This window comes from Pteropus medius, unplaced genomic scaffold, assembly GCF_902729225.1.
Source record: "Pteropus medius unplaced genomic scaffold, Ma_sr-lr_union100, whole genome shotgun sequence".
NCBI lineage: Eukaryota > Metazoa > Chordata > Mammalia > Chiroptera > Pteropodidae > Pteropus > Pteropus medius.
In genome coordinates, this window is record NW_024349222.1 from 978015 (window position 1) to 997529 (window position 19515).

Genomic DNA, 19515 nt, shown 5'->3' on the forward strand with positions numbered 1-19515 from the left:
TAAGGTTTTATAATCCTTTTTTTTTTTTAATTATTTTTTATTTTCTTGGGTTTGGATTTCAGTTTTTTTAATTTCTAACCTATATTCATAAGGAATATTGGTTTGCAGTTTTGTTTTGTTTTGTTTATTTTTGTGATGTCTTGTTTGGGTATCAGGGTGATAATGGCCCCCCATAAAAAGTTAGGAACTATTCCTATCTCTTTTGTTTTTTTGAATGGTTTGGAGGAATTGATGTTAATTCTGTTATAAATTTGGTAGAATTTGCCAATTAAACCATCTGGGATTTCTTTGTGCAGATAGGCATGAACTAAGTGCCAAAAAAAAGTGCTCTGGGCCTACTTGAGAAATGTTAGCAGGCATACAATATCAATAATAGCCAAGATATGGAATTAATTATCTATAACTGTATAACAAATTACCTCAAAAACTTAGTCACTGAAAATAATAAACTTTAATTGTCTCACATTTTCTGTCAAGCAGAAGTTCAAAAATAACTTTTCTAGGTGTATGCAGGGCTCATTTCCATTGGACTATTGACAAGATGCCTTAGTTCCTTATTGGGTGTTGACAGGATGCTTTTAGTTCCTTGCTGCTTGGGTTCTTTTATAACTCTGTCTAAGCATCCTCATAACACAGCATCTGGCTTCGCAGAAAGTAAGTGATCCAAAAGAGACAGAGATGAAAACAACTATGTCTTTTATGACCGAGCCTAAAAAATCAGAATTTGTCATTTCTACAACCCTATTCACTAGAAGCAAGTCATGAATCTGACCATATTCAAGGGTAAAGGAATTAGGCATCTCAATTGTCAAATGATCATCAAATAATTTGAGTACATACTTTAAAATCGCCACACCTATATTAAGTACACACTATGAATTAGGTATCTTACCTTATAGTAACTTATTTAATCTTCAAAGAAATCCTGCAATTAGATGTTAAAACTACTTTAATTTTACATTTGGGGAAATTATCCTTTGAGAATATACATTAATTTCCAGTCACACAGTAGCACCAGAATTGTTACCCCAGGCAATATGTCACCCAAACCTACTATTCAACCCCTCAAAGATAGTATCACAAAGTTTGCCTTCCAAGTCAAGAAAACCATTAAGAATGTCTATGTATTATTGTTTCCAGGCAAGATGGAAGATAAGTTAAATAAAAATTTAACTTAAGAAAAAAAGAATGTGTACATGGATTGTCTACACACAGTGGGGTATGAAATTTCGAGGAAAGGAAGGCTACAGCTTTGCTTTCATAAAGTCACAGAGGATGACTCAGTACACTGGTTACAAAGCCTATAGAAAGTTCAAGACATTCCATATTAGAACTAAAGAGAATAGACTCCCTTCAATTCATACAAATTTGATTTTCATTGCTCAGCAATGAGAAAGCTCTGTATCTGATTCTGGCTTCAAGGCTTTAGGATCTATAGCTGAGTAAAACTGCAATTTGCATAGATTACAGTCATTCTCATTATTTGCCATACACATCAGGAAGCCCTCCTAGTCATTTAAGAGGAAATAGGAGTTAATTTTGTCTCATTCGTAAATGAAAGATTGCATAAGCCAAGGTCTTCAGGACATGAAGAAATCTGAAAACAGTATTTCTGCATAAGAGATACTTAAATTTCAAAGCATACAAATCTGTGGTCAGAATATGAACCAGTTAGATATTTCTTTGTTTTTGGTTTGACTGTCAGCTCTTCCTTGATGACACAGTTTTCACTGACAATTTTTCTATTCATTCAAACTCTTGATTGTAGAATTGAAATGAGCCTCTGTTATGAAAATGAAGTGTCATAATTTTTAATCAATATGGATCACCTCTAGGGCTGATCTAATGAAAAACTATGAAAGAGACAGAAAGGATAACAAAAGAGCAATCATAAAAATACAGATAATATCTTAAGGGCTTCAGTTTAAGCTTTGAATAGTCAAAATAATCTTTTGACACTTGTCATTTCATATTCCAAAAGCATTTGCCTTTGCAGGAGAAGTCAAATTTGTAGCATTGGCAGTTGGGATAATGGCACATCAGTAACCAATTAGTTTTACTTATTAATCTTCATTAGGCTCTTCATAATCTATCGAATGTGGTAATAGTAGTAATAATATTAAAATAAGATAATAACAATCTATTATTTGTTGGTACCATATTTCATTCATAATAAAGAGAAAAAAATGTTTTATTTTTATAAAAAAAGGAACAAAGAACAGTGAGATTAGTGGCATAAAGCATGGACTTTAAAGTTTTATGGACATAAGATACAATCAGTAAAATAACTTCATAATTTCGAAATTTCATCAACTGAATTAAATTGATTCCTAGTAAATTGTACTTATAAAATGCCTCCTTCACAATTTGTTGTGAGGATTAAATGACAGATTTTACAAAAAGTGCTTAGCAAAGGACCTGATATGCTTTATGGGCTAAATGACAACTGTTAATGCCATTGTCACTGGCTTGATAACTTTAATGGAAAAGTCACATTTACTATCAAGTATTATTTGAAATAATAAAAGTGATATTTTATTTTAAATAAGCAATTATAATATTAAAAATTGTTACTTTGTATACTGAGAAATGTCTTGACACAGAGCATTCAACACATGATAGACAGTATTATAAACAAAATTAGTATCATTGACAAATTCAGAGTTAATTCCTATTACATTTTTCATTAATATTTTTCCTCAAATACTTACATATACATAAAAATTTTAAATATTAAATCAAATTTCTGTTGCTATTCATGCAGTTTTCAAATTTTTATTTATACTTGTAATATAAAAATTTTATCATATCATTAAATTCTCATTGCATGTACTGTAAGGCTTACATGATATCTTGTTTTACACATGTGGCATGATATACTTCACATTTCATAATGGAAATGGCTTTAAGGAGTGTTTGGAGAAAGCAAGTACTCAATAGTTAGTGAATATATATAGAAAATCTTAAATGAGTATCTAGAGAAGAGCCAAGGATAGCAATTATCACATGGAAGTGGAGAGGATCAAACAGATAAAAATGAAACTTTGCTTTTTAACTAAGAGATATAAAGAAAGCTATTAAAAAAGTAGCTACTGAATTTTAAAAACAAGAATAAACAACAATATAAGAATGCAAACCTATAGTTAGTATTTCATATTAATAGCAACGATAAAATTCTATATGAAATATTAGCAAAAATGTATGAACACAAGAAATAACACTATTCTATAGCCAAGTAGAATTTGCAGGCATAATTCAATAATTGGTTATCTCTTAGAATTCATATATATTTTTCAGCTTATTATTTGGTCAAAAGTAAAATATATATACATATATATATCTTCAACAAATCCAAAATAGATATGATAAAATTCAATATTTATTTTTGATAAAATGCCTATTAAAATAAAAATATATATGGTGATTTCTGCAACATTTATTATGCTGCCACAGTTGATATGTTCATCACTTGATTACTTGCAACTGGTATAGTTTGACACACACCCAAACATCTTGCAGCAGACAAAATAGTTACCATTATTATTGCATAAAATTGTTCTGGATACCATAATCAATACAGTTAGATGGAAAATTATTGACATAAAAATTAATAAAATAAATATTTCTCACTGATAAAATAACTGGAGCAGTCATGTGAACTAATAAAACATTATTAAAATATAAAAATAGTATAATATTAAATTTTTATAACTTTATATAAAAGGAACATCTTATTTACAATGGAAATTTGTTAAATATCTACATTTTGAAAACTTTTAATTCTCCTAAAGTGTAAATATAGACTGCCAATTTTGGATAGAAAGATTCAGTATTAAAATATTTGACTACTCCAAAAAGTAAATTTAACCTTTTTGTGGTTCCACTTGGCAGATAACCTAATTACAAAGTTCAGAATGATTCTGAATAAAAAGACTACTTAGAAAAAAAAAAAACGGATTATGGGAGGAGAGAAACCTACTATAATGACTTATTATATAATTTAAATATATATTTTGGTATGGATGCATGATAAAACAGGACATTTAATGAAAAAGAATAGAAAGCCAAGCTGGAGAAACATTGAACTGATCTGACATTTTGATTTAGAGAGGAAAGTGTGAATTATCTGATCAAATGATATTGAGAGCAATTTAGAAGAAAACAAACTATATTGGATCTTTTTTTATTATTAAATTTATTGAGGTGACATTGGGTATAAAAATATATAAGTTTTAAGTGTACAATTCGATACTTCATCATCTGTATATTGCCTTCAGTGTTTACCAAAGTCAAATCATCCATCACCATATATTTGATCCTTTACCCTTATATGCCTCCCCTGCCTCCCTTCCTTATTGTAACTACTAAACTGTTGTCTGTGTCTATGAGTTTTTGTTTGTTTGTCAATCAATATTGATATGAAATATTTCCCAAAGATCAAATATTTGCATTAATGTATTAATACACAGAAATTAAATTATATAAAATACTTATTAATATTGAGATGATGAAGCAATTTCTAGGAAGGAATATCAGAAGCATTAAAGAAACAGTTTGGTATATTTGCTTACATAAATTTAAAAACAAATCTGAGGACTCTGACTCTGTGAAGTAGACGTACTTTTCCCTATTCTTCCCATGAAGTCAAAAAAACAAAAACTCAGGGACAAAGATCTACTCTCAGCATGAGAGCATGAAGGGCTCTACAGAGCACTTCCTAATAAAGCTTGTGAAAAATTTATATATTAACATATATCAACAACTATATATTTATAATAATATACAAAAATATAAATTTATATATAAATAGTATATATTTATGTAATATATTTATTACATATAAATATAAATGATAGCATATTTGTATATAAAATACATAACATTATATAAAACATATATAAAACAAGTATATACATATGAAACAATAATTTGTAGACTCCAAAAATGCTCCAAAGAGCATACATCAAGTGAATAAATATCTATTCAAGATAATGTGTGAAAATTCAGTAAGAAAAAATAGAGTATGTAGTGTTTGAACTAAGCTCAACAAAGCAGAAATTTCACTTCAGACTGGCATACCCCAAAACACTGGGCTCTCTCTCATCATAGCTCCCTGTCATTATGTTGTCTTCTCAGGAGGAAATTTCTCATTCAGCATTTCTTTCTCTGCCACCTGTTGCCTAGGCTATGATCTGAGTAAGTGAAGTTGAGAGGCAGAGGGCTACCTTCTTCTACTCAAGACATATTTGTGTAAGAGAAGCTCTATCTTGGACATGAAACCACTAAGAATAGATACTCACCCTTGCTTGTAAGTTAGTGGTCTCATACTAGGTAAAGCAATCAAACAAGTAAGTATTCAAGCTACTGTCCCCTTCCATCAAGTGTTCATTTCCTAGATCAAGGGTGTCACTCGGAAGCATGCCATTCTGCCCACCCCCAGAGTCTTAGCCCAGAAATTTCTATGGAGGGATACACAAGCAGTAAAAGACATAGCTTCTAATCTCTTTGCAAATAAACTGATTTCGTTAACAAAAGAGCATGAAGCTAATGTCTAAGGGTAGTCTCAAAAACATTGGAGGTTATGTTGAGGTATAGCAATTGGGAAATTTGTGGATTCAGCGAACTGCTAAACTGTACATGATAAACGGATGTTAAATTGTAGGCTGGCTAGTTTGCTGAGAGAGCTAGAAAGGGGAGAGGATAAAAGTGATATTAGATACATAGAAAAGAAAAATTTAAATGGCAGATATAAATTCAACTATATTAATAATGACATAAAATGTGAATGGATTAAACAATCCAACAAAAGGCAGATATTGCAAGTGGAAAAAAAAAAACAAGATCCAAGTTTATGCTGTCTATAGGAGACATGCTTTATATTCAAATATACAAACAGATTGCATATAAAAAAATGAAAAAGATATTATGCAAACCACTCATAAGAAAGCTGGAGTGGCTATACTAATATCAGACAAAATAAACTTACAAAAAATTATAAAGATGAAGTTTATTTTATAAAGATAAAATGGTCAATCCAACTAAAAGATAACAATTATAAAGATATATGCTCTTAAAAATAAATATCAAAATATGTGAAAAAAATGAAATTAATGGAGAAATATAAGATTCTGCAGTAATAATGGGAAATATCAGTAACCTACATTCAATAATATATACACACAATATTCAACAAGAGTGTAGGAGGCTTGAATAATACTATTGACCTACTATAACTAGAAGACATCTATAGAACATACAACCCAATAATGACAGTATAAATACATTCTACAAAATGAACATGGAATATTCTTTTGAATACATAACATACTGAGCCAAAAAACAAACCTCAGTACATTTAATGATAGAAATGATACACAGTATATTATCTGATTATAATGGTTTAAAATTAGAAATAGCAGGAAAAAAATTAAAAATTCACAAATGCGTAGTTGCGGAATAGACATGGAGATGTAGACTGGAGCATGGGGTAGATGGTTAATAAAGTAATAAACATGTAAGGGGAAAGAAGGATACTAGATTTAGTGGAATGATTGCTTTGCAAGTTATGTGGATCTCTGATCACTATGCTATACAAGTAAAACTAGTATATCATTGTATACCAACTATAATTGAAATAAAACCTCATTGAATTGTACAATGTAAATACAAGCAACTAATTGTCTATTATATTTCAATAAAGCTAAAAAAAAACTCACAAATATATTAAATTTAAATACTTGTTTAAATCACAGATGAGTCAAAGAGGATATCAAGAGGGAAATTAGAAAATACTTTGAAATGAAACTTGGAAGCTCTGCAAATCAAGTCACAACACACAAAACAGGATAAAACTAAAGCAATACTCAAGGTGAAATTTATAGCTGTGAATGAATTTATTAAAAAGGAAAAAAGATTTTAAATAAACACTTAAGATTAAACCTTAAGGGACTTAGAAAGAAAAGCAAAGTAAACCTAAAGCATGAAGAGCAAAAGAAATAGTAAATATTGGAGAGGTAACTAATAAAATGAAAAATAGAAAAGCAATGTAAAAAGTGAAATAAATTGTTTTTTGAAAATCAACAAAATTGACACAGGGTTAGCTAGATTTCCAAGAAAAATAAGAGAAAGCTCAAATAACTAGAATCAGATATGAAAGAGGAAAGATTACTATGGTCCTTACAGAAATAGACAGGATTATACAGGAATATTATGAATAATTAGAAGCCAATAAATTACTTTGATGAAATAGACACATTCCTAAAAAGAAACAAATTGCCAAAGTATCTCAATAGTAAGAAATAGAAATAAAACAATAGGAAATGGACAATATAAATAGACCTTTAACATGTGAAGAGATTCAAATAGTAATAAAAATGTTTTATTTATGATTTGCTAGTTATTTACTATTAGTAATAATAAAATAATAATTTAAAGAACTACCTACGAAACAAAGCTTATGCCCAGACTCCTGAATTCTATCAAACATTTAAATAAGAATGAATAACAAGTTCAGAAACTCTTTCGAAACATAAAGAATGACTTTTTAAGTCATTTTTTAAGGTCAGTTTTATTCTAATACTGAAACTATCAAAGACATCACAAGGAAAGAAAACAGTACAAAAAACAAATTCCTTTTTTGTATAAGAATGCAAATATCCTCAACAGAATTAGCAAACTAAATCCAGCAATAAGTTTAAAAATTATATACCACGTCTAAGTAAGATTTATTCCAAGGATGTAAGAGATCAATTAATATAACATTAAAAGAATAAAAAACAAAAATCACATGATCATATCAATAGATACAGAAAAGACATTTGACAAAATCCAATACCCTTTCATGATAAAAGGACTCAATGAACTAGATGGAAAATTCCTCAACATAATAAAGATAATCTATGAACATCCCAGAGCTAACATTATACTTAATGGTAAAAGACTAGATATTTTCCCCCTAAGATCAGGAATAAGAAAACAAGGATGACAGCTCTCACCTCTTCTGTTCAATGTTTTACCAGAAATTCTAGTTAGAGCAATTGGGGAAAAAAGAAAATACATCCAACTAATATTATATTTAATAGTGAAAGATTGAATGCTTCCTCTTGTAACTGGGAACATGACAAGGATGACTGTTCTCTTATTTAACAGAGTTCTGGAAGATCCAGCCAGTGCAAAAAGTCAAAAAAATGAAATAAAAAGAATACAAATTAAAAAGAACAAAATTGTCTTTATTTGCAGATGATATGTTTGTGTATAGAAAATCCCAAGAAACCTACAACATTTTAAAACTAGTAAGTGAATTCATAAAGTTTGCAAGATACAAGATAAAATAAATTTTATTTCTGTGTAATAGTGATGAACACATGGACACTGAATTTAAAATATAATACCATTAATAGTCACTCAAACATGAAATTATTAGATAGAAATCTAACAAAGCATGTACAGGATTCGAATGCTTAAAACCAAAAAAATACAGATTAAAAGAATCAAGGAATAAACTCATAGCCCACAGGCAAAATACCAGTGCTATAATTTCTAGTATATATGTGAGGGAATGAAGTTTACTGATTTGGTTTGTAGAATTTTTTTTTTTTTTTTTTTTTACTCACTGCACATTTTAGCTAAAACCACAATGTACAGATATTCAAATGTAATAGTTCAGATTTTTTTCCAGATGGAATCATTAACTAAGTTTCATTCATACACTGCTACTCAGTGGGTAACAATGGGATGCTATTTATCAGTAGACTTCATGCCTCACTGGGACAGGAAGGGTGTCGGCACAAACAGGCCACAAGATGGAGCAGAACTTCTGGACTTGGTTGGTCCTTTGGCAACCCAATAGGAAAAAAAATACATTGGGTGGTAGGATACTGAGATTGCAGAACTCAGTAAATTTGGAAAACTGGTAGATGAATTTTCTGTCTCTGAGTCCATTCTATGTGTTATTAAGGCCAAGATAGTATATCAGTTTTCTTCTGAATTCTATTCCATTGTGCTAAATGAGCATTTAAAAACCACAGAACAAAAAAATAAAAATAAAAAATAAAACCCACAGAACCTTCATAATGTATCTACTTTACACTAAGATTCTTATTTATCCAACACCAGTAGTGATAAATACGCCAAACATTACATCAAATGGTAAAAAGAAATCAAGGAAAATCGAAATAAATGGAGAGATATAACCTGCTAATGTGTTAGAGAGTTATTGCAGGAAAGATGTCAATTTGCCCCAAAGTAATAAAAGCTTTGACACACACCCAGCAATGTTTTTGTAAATATAGGAAAGATTATTCTAAAATTTACATAAGGCTATAACTGTACCATTAATTTTCATATTTGTATTTGAAATTTGTTTTAATAACTATCATGAAAAATTCGACATCAGTTAGATTTGTGTTTTAAACCTACAAAATACTTCTTTGTTGATATTCCAGAACTTTAATTTGAAAGGCACATCCATCTATCTACATCCATATGGTACAGTTTGAAATAAAGGTGCACCTTGGAAAGTTGAGAAACAATAACTAATTCAGAAGAATAAAAAAGCAGTAAAAAATGGCTAAGACACTTGACTGTTCTTTTACTTATTACCATGTATTGCTGATTAGAAAGAGTTAGAACTTTATTATGAATCAGAATTTATGACAGATTAAATAGGATCTCATGAAAAGTATATTATAAGCCACTTAAGAAAAAGAAAAAGCCTTTAGCTAATAAGACCTTTGACACAATTTTATACAAGTATGACTGAAAGGTCTAGTGATGCATTTTATCGCTAACATAATACATTTGCTTAAATTCAACATAAATTATTTTAAATGGTAACTAACTAACATCCATATAATGGGTATAAAAATGAAAATCAATAAATCTTTTCTAATGGTCTCAAACAAGTAATGACTCCAAAAGTATTCTTTGATTAGGGCACCATTTGAAAATGTAATAAACAAATCTGATATTTCACTAGAAGATGCACTATTATTCAACCATTGTCACTGAGCTTCTAAAAAATAAATTACACGGGCAAAACAAAATTCTTCCAGTTTCTATTTTTTAGTCAGATAATTTTTCCAAAATATAAAATCTCAAAACAGGAAGCATTTTAAAATATGAAATATGCCATTATTCATATTTGACTACTCTGAAATTTATTATCAAAGAGGAATTTCCCACTCTTACTTTATGCTATTTATATCTTTTCCTATCTGTGGTAGAACTAAGTTGATGTATCTTATGGATTGTACTGGGGTCCATCTGATGTGAACTTATCAAGAATTTAATTAGAAATTATTGATATGACTGAGACATGAAAACTATATGACAATATTAGATGGCAAATTTTAGCCAAAGTTAGGGAGCAGACTTTGCCAGAATTACATATGTAATTTTAAACTATAAAAAACTCTAATATATGTGTATATATATAAATATATATACATGTAAATAAATTTGTATATCCATATCTAAACTATAGCATGTAAAAACTATAAGCTATTATTGTAAAAGCTAGACTAAAACTGATTTAAAATATATTTCAAGCACCAAGAACAATGTAAAATAAGACACCCTAGTCTCAATTCTTATCAAGATAAAATTCAACATAATATGTACGTTCTGATTTTACATATTTACGACTGAGACATTCTCAAAACTTTGTTTTCCTACCAATGAGACATAGTTCATTATTTTTCATCCGTTACTACCTATTTTATTGCAGACAGATGAGATTTGAAGGGCCAGCTATCTACTATCTGTTGACATTATTTGCATTTATAAGCCCAACCTAATTAATTAGAATTTATAAAAATATATGATAGAAATTCCCAGAATATATAAAATATTTTATTATAATATAAAAAGTTTCAATCACTCCTTTAAAATATTAAAATGAAAAATTGATATAAAATTAAAATCTTGATATATTTAAAATAAAATAAAAATATGCTACAGCAGAATTTGGTATAATAGTCAAAGTGAGTTCTTTATTAGATTATTTTATAGTCTTCGTTATTGTACTTGCAGCAGAAGATTATCCAAATTTAAACTAATTGCAGACTAAAGAATGATAAATTAGAATTTTTGACAGAATCAGCCAGTTTACTATGGAGACCCAAATAATAGACATTTTCAAAATCATGACAAAGACCATGCTAAAAATATTTGTGATGAAGCAATATTTTGTTGTGTATAAGCCTATATTTTCTTACATTTGATGTTTTATTTACTTTAATTGATACATTTTTATGTGATATTATTTTGACTAGGAAGATATACGCCTATAAAGCAAGACTTGTAAATGAAAAAATGTATAAGAATTTATGAGATTTTACTACTTACCTTAGAGTTTTCGGTGTCATGTTTGGTTACATGACTCAGAACTAATAGTTTATCTTCAGACCTTCGTAGTGGTTCTATTTCTATTTATATATTTTAAAATTTAATACAAGAATTTATAAAATTCTTGACACTAACTTATGTAAAAATATAAAAATATTTAGAATGTAGGATTGCAATGTTGAATAGTTAGAATCATGATCATGAAAGACCTGGGTTCCAAACTGTGCTACACGAGATATGAAGCTCTGCTTCAACTTTTCTAACATGAAGTTGATAATATATATTTGATAGAGTTTCTTAAAATTTAAGCATGTATTTAGTAAGACCATAATCATTGAAAAAAAGTGCTTTTATTATTTTAATTGTGATGGAAAAATACATGTAAAACATAAAATGTAAAATGTTTAAAATGGTGCAGAGGGAATCTCCAAACTAATGAAAACTTAGATTTAAAAAACTGAGAAAACACCTAAAATACAATAGTGTTTTTCTTTAAATAAAGATTAATGTGATTATTTCTCCTATAAAATTGTCTACATTGTTCAAACTTCCTTTAAGGAATGTGTAGCACTTTTAAAATTGAAATGTATTTTATTTAAACAAAGTAATCTGAAGGAAAAAAAATTGCATGTGAATGAGGAAGAAAAGGAAACACAAGTGTGGGGAAAAAAGATCTAGTTACAATGTTTGAGACAATTCTTAGAGTGGCCTAAAAATACCTGTGTGCTGTGAACTGTGAGCTGTGTCATTTGTAGAAATTATCATATGTAACATATCATAAAAGTTAAATTAATTAAGAAATTAGGATTTTTGTTATGAGAGAGTGGCGATAAATGTAGGCATAGATGTAGACGTAGCTATAGATATGGATAGATAGATATGCCCAAATAACTAGTTCCAGGTAGAAAAGGAATAAGAAATATTGAGAAATTTAAAAATCTTTTATAGTATTTGAACAAAGTAAATTTTATTAAAATTCAAGCAAAGATTTTCTGCTGAAAGTATTAAATACAGTGTATTAATGCTATGGTCCCAAAAAATTAAAAAGTTTTTTTACAAACTGCCTTTTTAAGACTAGAGATGAGAGAACATAAGAAAATAATATTGCCGCCAAGGGGCGGTGAGAGAACTCAGATCTTTCCACCAATGCAGTAAAGAACACAGAAGTTTAGGAAAAGTAATATTTACTAAAGTACATTTCAGGAGAGAAACGAGCTATGCCAGAGATAACTGCAGCCCCGCTGATTTCAGGAAGTACACCTTATATTATGATCATGATAGGTGGTTACATGGGTGGTGTTAGATAATTGGCATGTGAGGTTGTGTTGATTGACATCCTGCTATTATATAACCTTTTGTTTACTGCCCATGCGGTTACCCAGAATTCAGTCTGTTATAATTAGATGTATGAACTTCCAGGCACATGTATGATATTATAATGCTGGTATAATGAGACTGAGGTCAAGGAAGGTCAATACAAGTACTAACTGCGCAGATGCTACTGACCAGACTAAACTAGAGGTTGTTTTTGCAGTTTTTACTTCTTCATATTCCAGGATGTAAAGGTAATTTTTAACTGTTAAGTGAGTGTTTCAGGGAGGTCCTAAGGGAGGTCTCTGGCTTCGGCTTTCATTCTCCTGCCTATTCTCTCCATAATTTTAGACCCTTATCTCATCCACCCCAAATCATACATATCTTACTTGCTTACATATTTACTATCTTTTCGTTCTTAGCATAAAAATATTTTTTTGGCATGTCTTCCAAACCTTCCAAGTATAATTAGGTCCTCCATAAATAGTTTTTTTCTGTCTATTCATTTGTTTATATACATCATTATGTGCATTTTGCACATTCCATTTCATTTTTTTTTAAACAACAGAAATTTATTTTCTCATAGTTCTGAAGGCTAGAAGTCCAAGATCGAGATGTTCACCAGCTCTGTTTCTCCTGAAGCCTCTGCCTTTGGCTAGCAAACAACTATCTTCTCAAGATGTCTTCTATTGGCATTGCTCTGGGTGTGTACATTCCTGGTGTTCCTCCCTCTTCTTATAATGACACTAGTCCCATTGGGTTACCCTAAAACCTTATTTAACCTTAAGCATCTTCTTAAAGGCCTTATTTTATTTTATATTTTTAGACAAGACAACCCTTGGTTGAATTCACAGATTGCAAGGACCTTGTCAGTTTATAATCCCTTATTTTTTTTATTCTTTATGCCTACAGCACCTGGTATTCCTAGGTGGTCTTCCATCCAAGTACTAACCAGGCCCAACCCTGCTTAGCTTCTTAGATCAGATGAGATCAGGCTTGTTCAGGGTAGCATGGCCATAGACTCTTAAAGGCCTTATTTTTAAATACAACCACATTGGGGATAAGAGCTTAAATCTATGATTTTGAGGGAAGGGTTGTGACACAATGCAGTCTATAACAGAGAATTATGATCTCATAAATAGTTTATATAAAATTAATATTGTTTTTTCAAATACATATTAAAATTTACCTGTAAAACAATCTGGTACTGTCATCATGAAAAATTCAATTTACTTAACAAATATAGGACTATTTATATTTTTTATTTATTCTGTGCCAAATATAGAAGGCTATATTTTTCATAAAATAAGTCTATTTTCTTTAATTTGTCAACTTTATTGACATAAATTTATTTACGACATTGCCTTATTATTTTATCAAACTTTATATCATCTGGAGTGATAGCACCTTTTGTATTCCTGAAATTGGTTAATTATTTTCTTCGTTATTCATATTAAGGATTTATTAAATTTAAAATCATATCAAATGCAATCTCTTGGCTGTGTCATTTTTAATCTACCGTTTTTTATGATATTTTATTGATTTTAATTATGCTATTTGAGTTTGTGTCAGTGATCTCATTGGACTGTAGGCACAAGGGTAACCTCTTATCTCTCTCAGATCTGATTCTCTGTATGTAACATAATTATTGGTACATAATAGGTGAGCCATAATTTTTATTTGATTAATACATACATGAAATAATTGTATTTGTCCATGACTAATAGTGTTCAGCATCACTTTATGTACTTATTTACGTTTGCATACCTTCTTTGGTGCAATATCTGTTCAGATAGTTTGACCATTTCTATTGAGCTGTTTGCTTTCTTTTAATTGACTTTTGAGAGTTCATTATTATTCCAGATATCAGTATGTTATCAGATATGTGATGTGCAAATATTCTTTCTCATTCTAGGGTTTGTCTTTTTATTTTTTCTAAATATGTCTTATAACTAGCATGGATTACTAATTTTGAGAATTACAATATGACATTTATTTTCCTTTTATATATTGTTTTGGTGGCTTATCTCAAAACTCTTTGCCTAACTCAAGAACATAAATATTTTATCCTATGTTTTCTTATAGAATTTTATAACTTTAGGTTTACATTTAGTTTATAATGAATTTTGAGTTATTTTTTTCCATATGGAGTAAAGTCATACAGATATCTAATTGTTTCAGAACCATTTACTGACAAGCCATTCTCCATTGAATTGACTATGCACTTTTGTAAGTAATCAGCAAACAATATACATCTATGGATCTATTTCTGTATTCTTGATTCCATTCCACGAATCTGTTGTCTATATTCTTGCTCATACCATGCCTGATTACTGTAGCTTTATCGTTAAGTTTTAAAGCCAGTTAGAGTCAGTCCTCACTTTGTTGTTCTCCTTCAGTCTTGTGTTGGCTATGCTGGATCTTTTGTCTCTCTTTATAAATCTTAGAATCAGTTTGTTGATATTCACAAAATAACTTACTAGGATTTTTGATTGGTTTTGTGTCAAATCTGTATATCAAGTTGAGAGAAACTGACATTTTGGCAATAACGAGTCTTTCTATACATGTACTTAAATTATTTAGATCTTTGATTTCTTAATCAGAATTTTATAGTTTTTCTCATATAGATCTTATAAGTATTTTGTTAGATTTACAACAAAGTATGCAATTTTTTTTGGTACTAATGTAAATGATACTGTGTTTTTATTTTCAAATACATATTTTTTATTGCTGGTATATAATAAAGCAATTGACTTTAGTATGTTAATCGTATATCTTGCAACCTCGTTATAATTGTTTATTAGTTAGGAGTATTTCTGTTGATTCTTTGGGTCTTCCACTTAGACAATATTGTCATCTGTGAACAAAGGCCATTTTATTTCTTTCTTCCCAATCTGTATACATCTTATTTCCTTTTATTATTGTATTGTATTATCTAAGACTTCTAGTATGATGCTGAATATTATGTGTGAAAATATACATACTTGCCTTTTTCCTGAGCTTATTGGGAAAGTAACTAGTTTCTCACATTAAGTATAATGCCAGTTGTATGTGTTTTATCAATGTTCTTTATCAAGTTGAGGGACTTCTCTTTTGTACTAAGAGTTGTTTCTTTTTTTTTTAATTATGAATGGGTATTGGATTTTGTCAAAGGCTTTTGATGCATCAGTGGATATGATTATGTGATTTTTCTTCTTTAGCTTGTTAATATGATTGATTATATTAATTGATTTTTGAATGTTGCACCAACCTTGCATATCTGGAATAAATCTCACTTGGTTGTGGTTTATAAATTTTTTTATACATTGTTAGATTCTATTTGCTATTATTTTGTTAAGGATTGTTGCATCTGTGTTCATGAGAGTTGCTGATATACAGTTTTTCATAATGTCTTTCTGGTTTTGATATTAGAGTAATACTGGCTCATGGAGCAAAGTAAGATTTAGTCCATTTGCCTTTATCTTCTAGAAGAAATTATAGAAAATTAGAGTAGTTTCTTCCTTCAGTATTTGTTAGAATATACTAGAAAGCTCATCTGGGCCTAATACTTTCTGTATGGAAGCTTATTAATCATCATTCAATTTCTTTAATCAATGTAGGCCTATGTAGTTTATCTTCACTGCCTTGTGTGAGGTTTGGTAGCTGTGCCTTTAAAGAAATTGGTCCATGACATTATATCTATATTATTAAATTTGTGGGCATAGAGTTGTTCATAATATTTCTTTATTATCCTTTTACTGTACGTAGGATCCGTAGTGATGGCTCCTCTTTCATTTCTGATAGTGGTTATTTGCTTCTCTTTTTTCTTTCAGCTTCAATTGATTTATATTTCCTCCTTATTCTTATTTGCCTTTTTGTGCTACTTTTTTATTACCATCTGTGCCATGTTTTATTTGTTTTAAATACCAGCAATTATAAAGCTTCTCTTATTGGGTGCTGGATATTTTCAAATTACTATGAATAATATTGAGTTTTAGTCTGTGATGAGTTGAGGTTAAGTTATTTGAAATTATTTAATCTTTTGGAATATTGGTTCGTAAACTTTCTTAAGTGAGCTTATCATAGTGTTGGATGTTATTTTTTCTCCATTACTGAATAAACTCTGGCTTATGGGAATAGGCCACAATCATTTCCTCGTGTGAATTCTGATGATTTTCCTTTCTAATCCCTTTCAGATGCTATTTCCCAAACCTCTTATAGTTTCCTTACATTCTTCACATATTGATCAGTACTCACCAAAACAACAAGGAGAAAGTTTTATAGATTTTCATAGTTCCTTCCAGTATTCTGCCCTGTAAACTCTAGGTGCCTGAGGCTCTCAGCCACTGATCTGTCTTTTCAATTCAAAGGATCTGCCTGGCTTTGCTCTCCTTGTGCTTTGGCTTCTAAACACTGTCTAGGGAGAATTCTGGAGACCATCATAGTTGTCCCTCTTTTTTTTTTCTTTCCCCATATGTTAGGAATTAGCTTGATATCCAATGTCATGAGCATTTTTGTTTCATTAATTTGTTCTTTTTTTTTTTCTGGTTGTTTCACATGGGAAGGCAAATCTGTTCTCTATAGCAACATTGCTCCTTTGAGAATATAATGGCTGATGATCTGAGGTGGAGCTAAGGTGGTGATGCTAGTGCTAGAGAGTGGCTGAAAATACAGTTGAAGCTTTGCCCCCTCGACTGCCACTCACCTCCTGCTGCGCGGCCCAATTCCTAACAGGCCAAACCAGGGGTTGGGCCATCCTGTAACTCCTTCTCAGAGAGTAGATATCAATAATACAAGTATGTTTCTGTGTTACCTTTAGCTTATGAGGAGAATTAACTGATTCATGAAATCTAAAAAGGAATTGAACATAGCTTCAAGTAAGGACATAAGTTCTCTTTAGCATCAGGAATACTTGAACTATGAGCAGTGTGTTTTTCTAATTTCTGCTTAATTCTAGGTTTTAGCTTTTTTCTCTCTCACTGTGTACCACACTGTAGACAATTTGGTCACAAAGAACCCGTGATTTAGATAAGTATTACCATTAAAAAAAGAACTATTTGAAGTTTTCAGTAGAGAGATACATAGGCCCTGCCTGATTCACTTTTTCACATTGGGCTTCTTTAATTTTGTCTAAGAAGACCATTTAAGTAACACTATGAATATCTGGGTTGGTGGTGGGTAGGTAGAGAGAGTGCTATTATAAAAAAAAAAAAAAATGTTAATATTCAAATAGTCCTACAACTACTCCTTAAAACTTAATGATGTCACATCAATAGTCATACAAGGTGAATATAACAACATTTCTCTAATTGAAATATGGTGAAATTTTTATCTTTCCAAGAAAATAAAATATCTAATAAATAAAATATCCAAAATGTGTTGACTATTCAAGTTTCATATCCTTCGGTCAAAATTAAACATTACTCTTATGTAGCAGACTTCTCTTTGAATTACAATAAAATCTTAGAGACTGAAGTTTTTAAGTTTCTTGGAGACAGGCAATCTTAACATGCAGAGAAGTTTACTATTGGTATTACAGCTTTTCTGAATTTTTTTCTTTATGGTTTTTCCAAGTATGGCTTATAACTCATCATTTCATTATCACTTTTAATTAATTTCCTTCATTCATGTCTGTAGACTTTATCTTTCCATTTTTATTTTCTGAGGCATAGAATTCCAAATAACACATCTGTGGATTATGACAAAATGGCAACTATCTAGCTATATTCCGGAAATACTTCAACATTTTATAAATTAATGTAAGCATAGGAACTAAAGTTTGTTGGAAAGAAATTCAGCTCTCTCCAGAGTCTTTCTGAAAAAAAAAATCAGATTTTAGTCTTATGTTTAAAAAGAAATTCTGAAAAGTAAGATAAATGTAAACTTATGCTACTGTTGTTTTTTAGAAGTTAATTTTCTATGTTATCAGATAACATAGAAAATTATACTCAGATGTAGTAATAAAGAGAAACAAAACACAATGAAGTTTATTTAATAATTCACTTTAAAATTTGCCAGGTAAAGAAAGAAATTTAGTTGGTCAGGAATGTCTCTAATATATTCTTACATGCACATTGACCTTATAATAAAATTAATTACTTATTTAGTCATTGTAAACATAGTATATATCAGGCCATGGACTAGATTTTTGAAATATAATACTTCATTAAAAACTTACAAGTTACTTAGGTTTTAGCAATCTCTGGGCAATAATATGCATTTAAATACGTAAAGTCAATGATTTCTGATAAGCTACAGAACAGAGATAGACAAAGTAAGGAGTCATTAATGCCATCTGGATTTTTTCAGGAAATACATTTGGGCTTGTACTGTGAAGAGTAGAGGAGATCGTAAAGCGCATAGAGAATGGGAAAAAATTAGATATTATAAATAATGATATGAAGAAGTGGAAGATGCTGTTATTCTTTTACAATTATAACTAATTTAATGCATGTTAAATTTACCAATCATGATAAATGGCATGCATCATGGAGGGTGTTGAGGTTAGGTAGTAAGGCTGTAACCAGAAAAAGGGCCTTTGGCTATAAGTTTAAATCAACAGAACTCTAGCAATATTTAAGGAGAAATGTAATATATTTTATATGACATTATTTTCTCATAATTAAGGATATAATATTACTTAGTGAAATAATTAATTTTGATTTTCCAGAATAAAAAATGTTTCTGCATATTGCTCTCTTCTTGTATAATGTTACCGAGTCATTAACTCCATTATTTCTATACATTTTATATTCAATTTAATAGAAAAGAGAAAAGAAAGAAATACAAATGATATGGAGTTAGAAGAAATTACGACCACCATAACTTTTTATTGCTGTATATTGTTTCCAGTTACCCAAGCAACATTTCATCTTTGTT

General features: G+C 29.8%; 1 pseudogene; it reads right to left on the reverse strand.

The window, feature by feature from the left end:
• Positions 1 to 13560: 13560 nt before the first annotated feature.
• Positions 13561 to 13679, reverse strand: LOC120617149 (uncharacterized; annotated as a pseudogene).
• Between the last annotated feature and the right edge of the window lie 5836 nt (positions 13680 to 19515).